Source organism: Triticum urartu, chromosome 6 (genome assembly GCF_003073215.2).
Source record: "Triticum urartu cultivar G1812 chromosome 6, Tu2.1, whole genome shotgun sequence".
NCBI classification, from domain to species: Eukaryota; Viridiplantae; Streptophyta; class Magnoliopsida; order Poales; family Poaceae; genus Triticum; species Triticum urartu.
Window position 1 is genome coordinate 347,939,932 of NC_053027.1, and position 14,245 is coordinate 347,954,176.

The window sequence follows — 14,245 nt, forward strand, 5'->3', positions numbered from 1 at the left end:
ACACAGACCTTAATAAAGCCTGTCCGGTTGATCCTTTCGCTCTCCCTCATATTGATAAGATTATTGATGCTACAGCGGGTTGTGAGCGTTTGAGTTTTTTGGATGCTTGTTTTGGGTATCATCAGATCAAGATGGCAGTTAAGGACCAGGAGAAGACAACCTTCATCACTCCCTTTGGAGCCTTCTGCTATGTGTCTATGCCTTTTGGGCTCAAGAGTGCCCAGGCGACTTACCAGCTGTGTGTTCAAAATTGCCTTCATGGTCAGATTGGACGCAATGTTCATGCTTATGTGGATGATATTGTTGTGAAATCCAGGATGAAGGAAACCTTGATAGATGATTTGAAAGAGATCTTTGACAATCTCTGGGTCTAAAGATGATGCTTAACCTGGCCAAGTGTGTTTTTGGTGTGCCAGCTAGCAAGCTCTTGGGTTTTTTGGTTTCTGAACGAGGCGTTGAAGCTAACTCGGAGAAAATCAAGGCTATTACTTCTTTGGCTAAACTGGCATGCATTAATGATGTTCAGCGTCTGGCGGGTCGTATTGCGGCCTTAAGCCGGTTCATAAGCTGGTTGGGAGAAAGAGCTATCACTCTGTACCAGATGATGAAGAAAACAGATCACTTTGTATGGAGTGATGTTGCTGATCAGGCGTTTAAAGCCCTGAAGAAATAGTTAGCTGAGCCATCGATCCTTGCCGCTCCTATTGATAAGGAGCCCTTGTTGTTATATGTGGCTGCCAATGGCCAAGCTGTCAGTGTAGCAATTGTGGTGGAACGAAAGGAAGCAGGAAAGGAACATCCGGTTCAGCGGCCGGATTATTATATCAGTGAGGTGCTCATTGAATCCAAGCAGAGGTATCCGCATTGGTAGAAGCTGGTATATGGGGTGTTCATGGCTAGTCGAAAGCTCAAGCAATATTTCCTTGGTCATCCCATCACTGTGGTTAGTTCTGCTCCTTTAGGGGATATTATTCAGAACAGAGAGGCCGCAGGTCGGGTAGCCAAGTGGGCCATTGAGCTTGGACCCCATGGTTTGAAATATATGCCTCGCACAACCATCAAGTCTCAAGCACTTGTGGATTTCATCAATGATTGGACAGAGTTGCAGATGCCCGAAGAGAAGCCGGATAGCACATATTGGTCTATTCACTTTGATGGATCCAGGCAGTTGGAAGGCTCGGGGCTGGAGTTGTTTTCACTTCCCCACGAGGTGATAAATTTCGTTATGTTTTAAGGTTGATGTTCCCTTGTACTAACAATGCAGCTGAGTATGAAGCCTTGCTCCATGGTCTTCGGATGGCTAAGAATATGAATCTAAGCCAGGTGAGGTGCTTTGGCGACTCAGATTTGGTGGCCCGGCAAGTCTCATGCACTTGGGATTCAAAAGACCAACTCATGGCGGCTTACCACCAGGAGGTTGATGCTATTGCTGGTAATTTCAAAGGCTATCAAGTGGAACATGTTGATCGCAGGAAAAATGAGGCGGCTGATGCTTTGAGCTGGCTAGGGTCCAGCGTAAGCCGGTACCACCTAATTTTTTCCTTGATATTCTGCATAACCCTTCAGTCAAATTGCCTACGGAGGAGGATCTTACTATTCCTGACCCAGAGGCGCAATTGGTGGCAGCTCTTCATGTTATTCCTGATCGGACAGTTCCATATTTGACTTATATGTCCCGAGGCGAGTTACCTGAAGATGAAACTTTGGCTAGGCAGATAACCCGGTGGTCTAAGTCAATGACTATTGTCAGTGGAGAATTGCAGCATTGCAGTGTCACAGGGGTGTTTCAACATTGTGTTTCTCCTGAGGAAGGCCGTGAGATTCTACAAGAGATTCAAGAAGGAGATTGTGGTCATCATGCCGGCTCTAAGTCCCTCACAGCCAAGGATTTCCGTCATGGGTTTTATTGGCTAACAGCTCATGCTGATGCAGAGGATTTGGTCAGTAAATGTGATGGTTGCAAGAAATTTTCAAAATGAGCCCATGTGTCGGCTCAAGAATTAAGGATGATTCCAATCACTTGGCCATTTGCATTTTGGGGGCTGGATATGGCTAGACCTTTCAAAAGGTCCAAAGATAAAAAAGACCCACCTTTAGGTGGTAGTTGACAAATTCACTAAGTGGGTTGAAGCAGAGCCGGTCAGTAAGTGTGACGCGGCAACAACGGTTCAGTTCATCAAAAAGGCGATTTTCTGGTTTGGCTTTCCTCACAGCATTATAACTGATAATGGCACTAATCTGTCCAAGGGTGCTATGAAAGAATTCTGGCAATGTGGGCATGTTCGTCTTGATGTATCATCAGTGGCTCACCCCCAGTCTAATGGCCAAGCTAAAAGAACCAATCAAGAAATTTTGAGAGGCATCAAGCCCCGGCTTATGGTCCCTTTGCAGAGGATGCAGGGTTGTAGTGTGGAGGAATTACCCTCAGTGTTATTGAGTATCAATACTACCCCCAATGGATCTACGAGTTACATGCCTTTCTTCATGGTTTACGGAGCAGAGACGGTTCTCCCAAGTGACATCCATCATGGACTTGCCCCATGTGGCGGATTATGTTGAAACTGATAATGAAAAAGCACCTCAAGGTGCTCTTGACCTGTTGGATGAGGAGCGTGACCATGCGGCGGCTCATTCGGCGATGTACTAGCAAGATCTGCGTCATTATCATAGTCTCCGGGTTAAAACCAGGACCTTTCAAGAAGGAGATTTGGTGCTCCGGCTCATCCAGGATCAAACTGACATGCACAAGCTATCCTCGCCTTGGGAAGGGCCCTTTGCGGTCAGCAAAAAATCTGAACAACGGGTCATACTACCTTGTCAATGTTTGAGACCACAAGGACTCACGCACGTCGGAGGAGGAGACCCACAGGCCATGGAATATTGCTCATATTCGGCCTTATTACACCTGAGCCACCGGCTCTTGTGATGTACATACTTTGTCCATGTATATATTACGATGAATATAATAAAGCCGGCATCCCTGATAATTCAGGGCCTCTGTCGTTTCATTTCTGAGAATATGAGTCTTTATTGTCCCTTCATACGATCACTTGGGGGCTTCCTGCTTATTGAGCGTAGCTATGACTACCCTCTTGATCCGGCTTGTATGCCATAATTACAAAATACTTGGGGGCTTCCTACTCATTGAGCATAGCTATGACTACCCTATTAATCCAGCTTATACACCTGGAATGAAATATTACTTGGGGGCTCCTCGTTAATGAACAGGGCTTTGTTGTCCCTTGTAATAGGCTTGGACGCCAGGTGTATTCACCAAAAATCCAGGTTATCCTGCCTTTGTTTGCCTGCCACTCCGACTAGGTAATCCTGGAATGACTCGACGTACTCTTGAAAATCAATCTTATAAAGATGCTGAATTTGTCAAAGTTAAAACGGCGATTGGTCATGTGAGGTCCGACTTACGGGTTTGAATTAAGGTTTAACTCAGCGGCTATGTGACCCTTGAATAGCACTTGACATTGAGGCTTGGCAGCCTATGAATGCCTTGTTTTCTGGTTTATGTTTGGTTTGAACAGTTTTTGAGGTTCATCTTTTGGGCCTTGTTGATACATGGTTGAAAAACTGGTTAGGGCCATGTTACCTTATGGTTCATATATGAATCTATCTAGCGTTTTATTAACCGGACCTGGATTTGGACTTTAAGTCGCCAGTGTGTTATGATTATGTGCTTGGAGTACTGTCTCTAAGATTTGGGATGTTACCCCTTGCTGCATATGGCATTGTAAGCCGGCGGTATGAATAAATTAAACAGGGCATTGTGCTCTCAATCTTTGGGTTGTGACCCTTATTGCATGACGCATGATAAGCCGACAGTGTGAACAAATATCACATGTATGATTTTTTTTGTTGTGATTGTATGAGTTTTTGATAAATCGGCCCTGGTTATGGACTATTTAGTCATTAGTGGTTTTTATATGGGGTATTGTGACCTGCCCTAGGGTAAACTGTCAGGGCACTTGTTATCTGCTTATGCGCAGGAAAAAATGATAAGCATGCTTTGCATAGTTGATGATATTATAAGCATAAGTGGCAGGTTTTTGAATAATGTATCGGCAATGTTATGCAAATAAACACGCACAATGGCGTGACAGACCAGGATTGTTCAAACTAGCCTATTACAAGGAATCATATGGCTGCAAAACAATAAGGTGTTTTTGAGATACACAAAAACCAACTCATGAATTAAGACTTCTAGTCTTGGCGGGTCAAAGCCTCCGGGTCATCCTGCGCGTCTTTGTCTTCATCTCCTTGATTATCCATTGGCTGGAAGTCAGGCGTAGCTGAGTTGATAACGGTCAAAGCTCTAAACACAGCCTCATCGTCTATAAGACTTGATGGATCAATATAAGAAGCGAAGGTATGCTTACAAGTCGGCGGGATAAGATTCACTTCTTGATGAACCGGCGCTTTCACCTTCTTGTTCTCAGCATCATAAGCCGCCTGGTATTCGGATAGATCTGTTTCTTCGGCCAGCTTGCTTGCTACTGGACGCATTTCCCTTGCTATTTGTGTAAAATCATCAGCGCTGAAGGGAGACCCTTCTTCTATCACACTGGCGCAGCCATTCGCTAAGTCCTCTAGATCAAGATCTACTTTCCATGCCTTTGCCCGTCTTAGGGCAGTCATGGCGTGTGGCACCCCGGCTCAGAGCGACCGGTTTACCATGCATTGTCAGCCTAGAGACCATGTCTTCTGGCAACACACAACATCTTGGTACAGAATAACAACCGCTTTATTGATGCTAGCGGAACATAGTTACATCCAAGCGGCACACTCGGTGCGGCTGAACAATATGTACATTATTTAGCAAACATAAAGGGGCCTCGATCCGAACAACTACATGGCAGAGGAATAACGTCATGGCGGAAGCTCCATATCACAGGGACACCGATGTGGACACGATCTAGACTCAAACAACGCTCCTCTCCAACGATACTTTCCTGAAATCTGGCATGACACGCCAAGTGAGTACATTGAATGTACTTGCAAGCTCACAACAGGCATAATCGTAATGACAAACAATATCATGATATTTAACCAATTATTAAAAATGCAACACTGTATGTCAACATGCTGTGGTCATGCTTGAACGTCCCTCGGGACAGCTTACCAACCGTGATCATCTCTGGATCACAAACACACCACCAAAGTGGTCTTTCTCAAGAACAACTCGTGATCCTTACGGCGATCACAACCACGACCATCATTTGGTCCCAAATGCCTCGATGGCCTTTCTGCCATCCATCAACCATGCAAAGTTCACAACTTAGTGTCCAATTTTTATTAAACGTTTACTCATGGTGGGACCTACTACGAGGTGTTCGTGACCGTTGACTTGGCTATCGATAGATTACACACTCTGCAGAGGTAGCACACTGTACCCACACCACGGAACCCATGGCCTCGCACTCCCATTCGGGTGGACCAACGGCATTCCAACAAAACCCCTCCATTGCCACAGCACTCTCCCGGCCACTCCGACCCAAATCCCCAACAGGCTGGTCCTGGGTGGCCCCGTATCTACCAAAGACACCCCGACCACCGTCGTGATCAAAACACTCCCACTTGGGGACTCGGTACCATAATCTCATCAACGAGCACACAAGATTATGTTTGCTTACCGGGCCAGGGCAAGCACGACATAACCTTCCCTAGATGGAGGCACCGACCAGAGGCCGTGTCAATGAACCGAATCAAGGCTTTCCCACAAAGGCAAATGTGGTTGCACTGGAAAGAAACTCGATTCAGCGGCACCATGACCCAGTCAATGGTATATTCAAGTTTAGTTATATTAAGGTTTAACTTTAAACTAAAAATGACCGGTGTCATAGCATGCCATGAAATGCAAAACAACACATGCATCATATAATGATAAAAATGACCGATGTCATCCTTATACACACCAAGCATAACGTCAACAACTCAAATTACTCTACTTGCTCGAATGACTCACAACTTAACCCAAAATATTTTGCAACAAGTTTTATTAATTTCTTACGCAAGAAAGTAACTCCGATAAATTTCTCATATGCTTGTCAAAAAGATTTCACTATCAACAACTCTTACTTTCTTTCTCACTAAGTTGGGTTGAAACATTCTCTAAGACAAGTAATATGATTAAAGAAGTATTTAACAGATTATTTTCTAATAAATTTTTATCAATCTATTAAGGAAAAAACATAGCTTTAAAATAATTGCTAACATGCATAACAAAATTATTTCTATCATCACCTCAAATAAATCTTAACTTCCTTTATCCACTAAACTAGTTTCAACCATTCTGTAAATCAAGCATAACAACTAACCAATATTTAACAGAGTATAAATAACTCCATAATTATTTAAATGCATGGATTAATCATTTCACTAAAGTAAGAAAATCACAAATATTGAAATGGCACCATGAAAATGTTGCTGTGGCTTGCCTTAGTGCAGACGAGGTTCACAAACCTCCTGGTGATCCTCAAGACAAGCTTCACCTTTTGAAAATAATTTTAAACACAAAAAGAAAGTATCAAGAACATTTCTGAAAATCTCCAGAAATTCCAGACAGCTCAGAAAAATCTCATCTTTGGTGAGCTGCTAGATTTCTAATCAAAGAATACAATGCAAAAAGAATCAATTCATTTGGACTTATGGTTGAAGAGTTATAACTGTTTGAAGTGTTCTGTAAATTCAAATGAATTTGAATAAAAGAAATAGACTGGGGGTGACGTCGAAGGCGTAAAGCCCAGGGGCACCACCACTCGTACCATTTCGCGCGCATACAGAGTGGCTGACTAGCGGGCCCCGCTAGTCAGGTGGATGAAGAGGGAGAAGGAAACAGAGGGGGACGTGGCTTCACCGAAGCTCTCGCCGGCGACGAGGGCTCCTTGGCCCAAACGAGAGGGAGGGATGGCAAGAGGGGGTTGAGGCGCACCTGCCCGTACCAGTAGCATGGCTAGGGCTGGTCGGACAGTGTCGGAATTGACCTCGCAAGCGGAGGCAGAACGTGGAGGTCATCGGAGTTGAGGAAGACAGCGAGTAGAGGCCACTCCAGGGGCCCCAAGCGGGCGAGACGGCCTCACCAGAGAGAGGTGGAGGCCCTCGAGGGGTCGCCCATGCCTGGGAGGGGCTGGAGATACTGCGGCGACCAAAGGGGATCGCCGGCGAGCTCGAGCTCGGGGACGGCGGCCCGAGGACTGCCCGGCCGGGCTCCGGCTTCCTACTCGATCGTGGTGTGTGTGTGAGTGCTGGATGGTGCTCGAGGAGGCTGGGGAGGGCTCTATATATAGGCGAGCGGCGAGGGTGATTCGAGCTCCACCGGTGGACACCTGTCCACAGCGCCCGACGACGAGTGACGTCAATGAGAGGGGGAGAAGGCGACGGAGGTCACGCGACCACTGTGGGTGGGCGGAGACGAGCACATGATCAAGAGGATGGTGACGAGCACAGCGCGCTCCGCACTGTTGTGCTGGCCGGACCTTGCCCGTGCTCGCTGCGGCGAGCTCCGGCTTCGGCGAGCGCCAGGGAGGAGTTAAGAACGTTGAGACGATGATGGTGGCGAGGTTTGGCATGGTTAGGCAGGCGGGGAAGCGAGCACGCGAGCAACAGAGGCTCGGGCGCGTCGCAGAGCGCGTCGGCTGCATGCCAGCACGCCTGGACGAACGCGGTCACCGAGTGAACTATGACATCAGGTCGATCTAAGCATAAACTCAATGTCTGGCATGTTGTTCATGGTAGTTTTGAGTGTTACCACAATTTGGTTTGGATCCAGGTGCAGTAGAGAAGTTTTCACACACCAAGTAAGTTTCTGGTCAGTAACTTTGTGATGTTATTGTGGTCAAATGGCTTGGAGTTTGAAGCTGTGCTTTGGAGGCTAGTGATAAGTTACTAAGGTAAAGATGCACAAGAAAGTTCAGGTCAAATGGAGCAAGTAAAATGGTAGTTGCTGTAGAAACCACCATTTTTGTCCAGAATAGAAAAGATTTTCTGTAGCAAAAATATTTTAAAAAGTGATGAAATATTTTTGCTCAGGAAGGTGCACTAGGGTTCACAGAATATTTGTGAATTATCTCAGATTTTTCTGAGCCATAAAAATTGGGGTTGCTTTGAAGCAATCAGATCTGGCTTAGGGTTTTTGAGAGAAAATGAATATTTTTCTTTTAAGAAAAATATTCCAAAGATTATTTTTGGGGTCGGTCAGAAGTGAAATGATGGTTTAGGAGGGAAGTGAAGCACTTGGGTGAAAGCCATGGATGCCCAAGTGTTTAAGTCCATATGAAAAGATTCAGAAACTCCAAGTTTCAAAAAAATTCAAATGAAAAATCAAGCAAATAAGAGAGGGCAAAACCCAGGCTGTCACAAACCTCCCCCACTTAGAATGGATCTCGTTCTCGAGATTCGGTTTCTTGGGAAAACCATTCTGGATACTGATCCCTAAGGAATTCTTCCTGCTCGCAAGTTGCTTCTGACTCTGTGTGATGCTCCCACTGAACCTTATAAAATTTTCTGACTTTACTGCGAGTGACCCTTTCCATCTGATCCAAAATTTTGAACGGTCTTTGTTCATAAGTTAAATCTTTTTCCAATTCTATCTTAGCCATTGTAGTTCTTTTCTCAGGCAGGGATATGCATCGTCTCAATTGCGAAACATGGAACACGTTGTGTATGTCTGCCAATTCCGGGGGTAGTTCCAGTTGATATGCAACCGTTCCCACTCGAGACATAATCGGGAATAGACTAATGAATCTGGGTGCCAGCTTTCCACGAGTCTGAAATCTCTTGACTCCTTTCATATGAGTGACTCAGAGGTATACGTGTTCTCCGAGTTCAAAACTGACCTGCCGATGTTTGGCATCATAATAACTCTTCTGTCGAGATTTGGCCAATTGCAGCCTATCTCGGATTTCCCTAACTTGTTTCTCAGCTTCCAGCATGAGATCCGTTCCGAAGATACGACTATCTCCAGTCTGAAACCAATTTATAGGAGTGTGGCACTGATCAACTGTAAGTATAGCTCGGTTTTTTACGCCCAAACTACGGATGTCGAATTCTCCACAGGGACTAGGCGACGATAGTCGTGCTCAGCTAAATCTAGATTAGACGAAAAGGTTTTGGGTAATGCAATACAAAAGAAAATAAAACAAGTTTTCCCACTCAAAGTAGGACAAGATCACCTACCTCTTAACAACACAAGCAAATAACAAGACAGGGCGAAGAATAACTTGCAAGTCAATGTTTTTAGGATTTTCATTACTACACACAATGGATAGATCGACTAACAAATGAGAAAACAAATACACTAGCAAACATTTAAGATTGGGGACAGAAGCATATTTGAGATACAAGGAAAGAGCACATCATGATCACTACATATATATAGACTAGAAATTGAGACAACATAAAAAAACACATGTACTGGAGCTATCACAGGGACTAAGAATTAAGCATGTTCACACATCTGACTTCACAATGAACAATTACAATACAAGATTCACAACTAGTAACCTGAATGTAACAGACAAATAACTAACAGGCGATTCATATATATTGAAATAGTGTAAAATAGATTACAATCTATCAAGTCTCCACTCTAAATGTTCACATAAATTACACACTCTAATAGTAACAAGTGAAGGACAACAGCAGGACGTTTTGTTCAGGAAAGAACAACAACAGTGTGGGAGAGAGAGAGGAGCAGCATCTTGGGGGGATTGGAGAGGAGCAGCAGCTGTTGGAGTTGGAGCAGCAGCGTGAGGTTGAGAGAAGGGAAGAGCAGCAATAGTAGGGACGAGGGGCAGCAGAGGAGATCGCAAGAAGAGCAGCTGCGGGGCTTGGAGAAGAAGGAAGATGCAGCAGCAGAGGCGTGGGGAAGAAGAGAAGGAACAGGGGCGAAGCAAGAGGGAGGAGCAGCAAGAGAGAAAGGGAGGAGTGGAAGTGGTGGATGGCGCCGGCGTGGGTTGCTGGTGGTTCGGGATTCAGGTGGCGGCGCTGATGCTGGATGGTGCAGTGGTGGCGATGGGTGATGGATGGATGGATGGCGATGGTGAAGTGGTGGAGCAGCGGCTAGTGGTGGGGGGTGCTGTTGGCGCGGTGGCGCGCCGCCACGCCGGCCTAGCCACGGCGGCGGCCGGTGGTGGAGAAGGAGGGGTGAGGGAGAGAGGTGTGTGCTAGGCCCGATCCAAAAAATTGGTTGCGCTAGGGATTTTGTTCCCCTTCTCTCAGCTGCCAATTTTCTGATTGTGCCCTTATCCTTCTATAATTTTGCCTCAAGTAGATCCCTTCTTTCTTTAGTTTTGGCCCTCGGTTTCTTCTTTCCTCCATGCTCAGGTCCCTTTCTTCACTTCTTTCATGCCCTTCTCTCGTCTTGTTAGCCACATAGTCGAACGTCTTGACAATTATAGTGCCTTTGCGCACTTTTCTACAAAAGAAACAATTCACTAGTCAACATGCTCTTATATGATTATCATTCAAATATTTAGTATTTCTTAGCAAGAATTGATGGTCAGAACTCAATAAATGGTATATTTGTATGCCCAAATTATATATATGAAATGTGCTTATCAAGTTCCCCCACACTTAAATCTTTGCTTGTCCTCAAGCAAAGGAATATGACAAGAACTAGATAGTGAATAGTGAACTGGCTACAGAATGTCAAGTGAAGTAGATCTCTAAATAGTGCATGTTTCAGACTTAGTTAGTGAAAATTAATGGTTAGAGTGCTACAAAGCAGTAGGATACTAGCAGACTTGACCATTTTAAACTTTTACAATGATAAAAGAAGATTAGCAAGCTCAAATGCTGATTGTGCCAAAAGGTTCCTAAAGAGAGCATGATCCCCAAAACAAAAAGAACTTAAACTTGTGATCAGATCACTTATTACCAGGAACAAAACATTGTAGTTGAACCACTTATTGAATTTGCAGGAAGTAATGATAATATTTTATCAGTCTCACCAAAGGAACATATCACCGATCCCGAGAACATGGTATACACCTGGCTCGACCAATTATTAGTTTTTTTAGTTTGTCTCCCCAAAGGAACATACCACCGATCCAAAGAACATGGTATACACCTGGTTCAACAATTACATTTTTATTATTAATTACTGCCCAAGCTAACCCGATTTCACATGCCACCGATCCAGGGAACATGACATGCTACTGTAGGTAGTCAGACTATTATTCATTATAAGATATAATTTTTTTTTGAATAAAAACAAGAATCATCACTCAACCATATCTGGTTCACATGCTACCGATCCAGGGAACATAGCATGCTAGTCCATAGTAGTAAGTGATTGCTCTGAATGGGTACACACTTGGCACAAATACATCATCTGAACATAGTGATCTAGGTGTATCAAGGTAAATGCAGAAAATGATTAAGTTTACTAGTGCACTAGGGATTTGAGCACTCAAAACTAATAGTTCTCACTAGTTTCAGCAAAGCAATCATTGTATAGATCACTAGTTTACAAGGCATTCAGAAATCAGTTCACATATTCACATCAAGCACCATATGTCAAAGGTAAAATTCAATGGCACAACATTTAAGAAATGGCTCAAGCAACCCAAATATCAAATGATTTCAGCATGTATCAATGGATGCTATATTAAGATTGGGGTCATGAAACAGCTCACCGGGCTTTAATGTGGCACTCGCTCGACACCCTCTAAACTGCAGCTCTTCTCTTTTTGCTTCTCTATCCTCATGCCTGCTCCATCTTCACTCTTCTTCGAGTGTGCCCATTGCTTCTCCTTATCACCATGCCGTGAATCCACCAGGATCCCATGGGATGTCATCTCGAACTTGGTCAGCTCGCAATGAATGGTATACAAGCGTAAACCTGAAAGAAAACTCAACAAACAAGCCAATACAAGTGATAGGGAAAATGCCCTCTAAGTCATCAATAGAGTATCCTATCACATAAGCATATGGCATATCTATCATCAACAAATCGCTTGGTGCATAGGCAGTATCCATGATATGGCATATCTTTTTGAGAAAGTAGTGATCATACCTGAGATAGTTAGGAAGAAGCTTCAGGACTACCTCAATTGAAGATACCAAGTGAGGTGTGGTAGTAGAAATTTCCACCGGACTCGTGGCAACAAGTGAAATAGTGGAGCTTGGCTCCTTGACATCTGAATCCACCTCACCATAATCAACGATGAAGCTCTCCATCTCAGGCCCAGGTGTTGAGGAATCAATGCGGCTAACATCATGGAAGGCAAACTTTTCCATATCTGGCTCTAGCAGCACATGATCAATATCAACTAAAGGTGTCTCCTCAATATCCAAAGTAACTAACTGTAGCTCTGGTTCATCCACAGAAGAATCATCACAATGCAAAACTGAATCTAGAATGCTAGTATCCATATGATCTGAAGTGTGTGTGTCAACTAGGATGGTGTCATCATCATCAAAGATAATCCATGAAAGCTCAATCTTGTCACATGGAGAAACTTGTTCCGGCTTTTGTGTAAGAGATTCTTGCTGAGATGAAGTGATTTGTTGCAAGCAAACCAATGAATCAGACGTGGGCTTCTTATTGTACCACTGAAGTTGGTGGAAAGCTATGCTCTTAATCAGCAGAAAAGGATCATGAAGTGTCTTGTTTGTAATAGCTCCACCCGTTGCCATATCAATGTAACCGCGAGTGTCCGAAGTCAATGCTCTATAGAATATCTGCAGCTCTAACCATCTCTCGAGCCCATGATTAGGACATCTCCTGAACAAGGCTTCGTACCTCTCCCAAGCATCATACAAACTCTCGCCTTCACGCTGAACAAAGTTGAAGATATCATCTCGAATCACGGACTGCTTGTGTAGTGGGAAATATTTATCCAAGAATGCTTGTGATATCTCAATCCAACTATATGACCTTGATGGCAAGGATCGGTACCAAGCACGAGCATCATCACAGAGAGAGAATGTAAACAACCTGCACATGATTGCGTCTTGAGGAACTCCGTGGTACTTGAATGTATCTGAATACTCCATGACTTGGTGTAAGTGCTCATAGGGATCCTCAGTAGGCCGTCCTCCAAACTGACATTGTTGAACCAAAGCAATAAGACTAGGTTTCTGCTCGAAGTTCTCTGCCTCAATAGTTGGCCAAACTGGTCGTATGATATAGCATTGACTTTTGGGCATCCAAAGATCACGAAGCAATGCCATCTTAACCGAGTGTAACTATAGAACAACCTGCAAAGATTAATGATTTCCTACACACGCTCATAAACATCAAACACTAGTCAGAAGATTAGTATCCTCATAAGCCAAAGCAACACCAAGGAAAAAAAGAAACACTGAAAAAGAAATACAGAGTGAATTAAACGATGAAATAAACTAAACCTAGTCTATAGCCTAACACAATCGCTTGACGCTAGTCCCCAGCAACGGCGCCAAATGATCAACTATAAGTATAGCGGAGTTTTTTACGCCCAAACTACGGATGTCGAATTCTCCACAGGGACTAGGCGACGATAGTCGTGCTCAGCTAAAGCTAGATCAGACGAAAAGGTTTTTGGTAATGCAATACAAAAGAAAATAAAACAAGTTTTCCCACTCAAAGTAGGACAAGATCACCCACCTCTTAACAACACAAGCAAATAACAAGACAGGGCGAAGAATAACTTGCCAGTCAATGTTTTTAGGATTTTCATTACTACACACAATGGATAGATCGACTAACAAATGAGAAAAAAAATACACTAGCAAACATTTAAGATTGGGGACAGAAGCATATTTGAGATACAAGGAAAGAGCACATCACGAGCACTATATATATATATATATACTAGAAATTGAGACAACATAAAAAACACATGTACTGGAGCTATCACAGGGACTAAGAATTAAGCATGTTCACACATCTGACTTCACAATGAACAATTACAAAACAAGATTCACAACTAGTAACCTGAATGTAACAGACAAATAACTAACGGGCGATTCATATATATTGAAACAGTGTAAAATAGATTACAATCTATCAAGTCTGCACTCTAAATGTTCACAGAAATTACACACTCTAATAGTAACAAGTGAAGAACAACAGCAGGACGTTTTGTTCAGGAAAGAACAACAGCAATGTGGGAGAGAGAGGAGCAGCAGCTTGGGGGGATTGGAGAGGAGCAACAGCTCTTGGAGTTGGAGCAGCAGCGTGAGGTTGAGAGAAGGGAAGAGCATCTGCAGTAGGGACGAGGGGCAGCAGAGGAGATCGCAAGAAGAGCAG

At 43.9% G+C, this 14,245-nt stretch overlaps 1 non-coding gene across 1 annotated transcript; it reads left to right on the plus strand.

The window, feature by feature from the left end:
- The first annotated feature begins 12,715 nt into the window (after positions 1-12,715).
- LOC125517708 lies at positions 12,716-12,819 on the plus strand. The gene has a single exon (XR_007287751.1). It is a non-coding gene; the product is annotated as a small nucleolar RNA R71 (small nucleolar RNA).
- Positions 12,820-14,245: the final 1,426 nt, after the last annotated feature.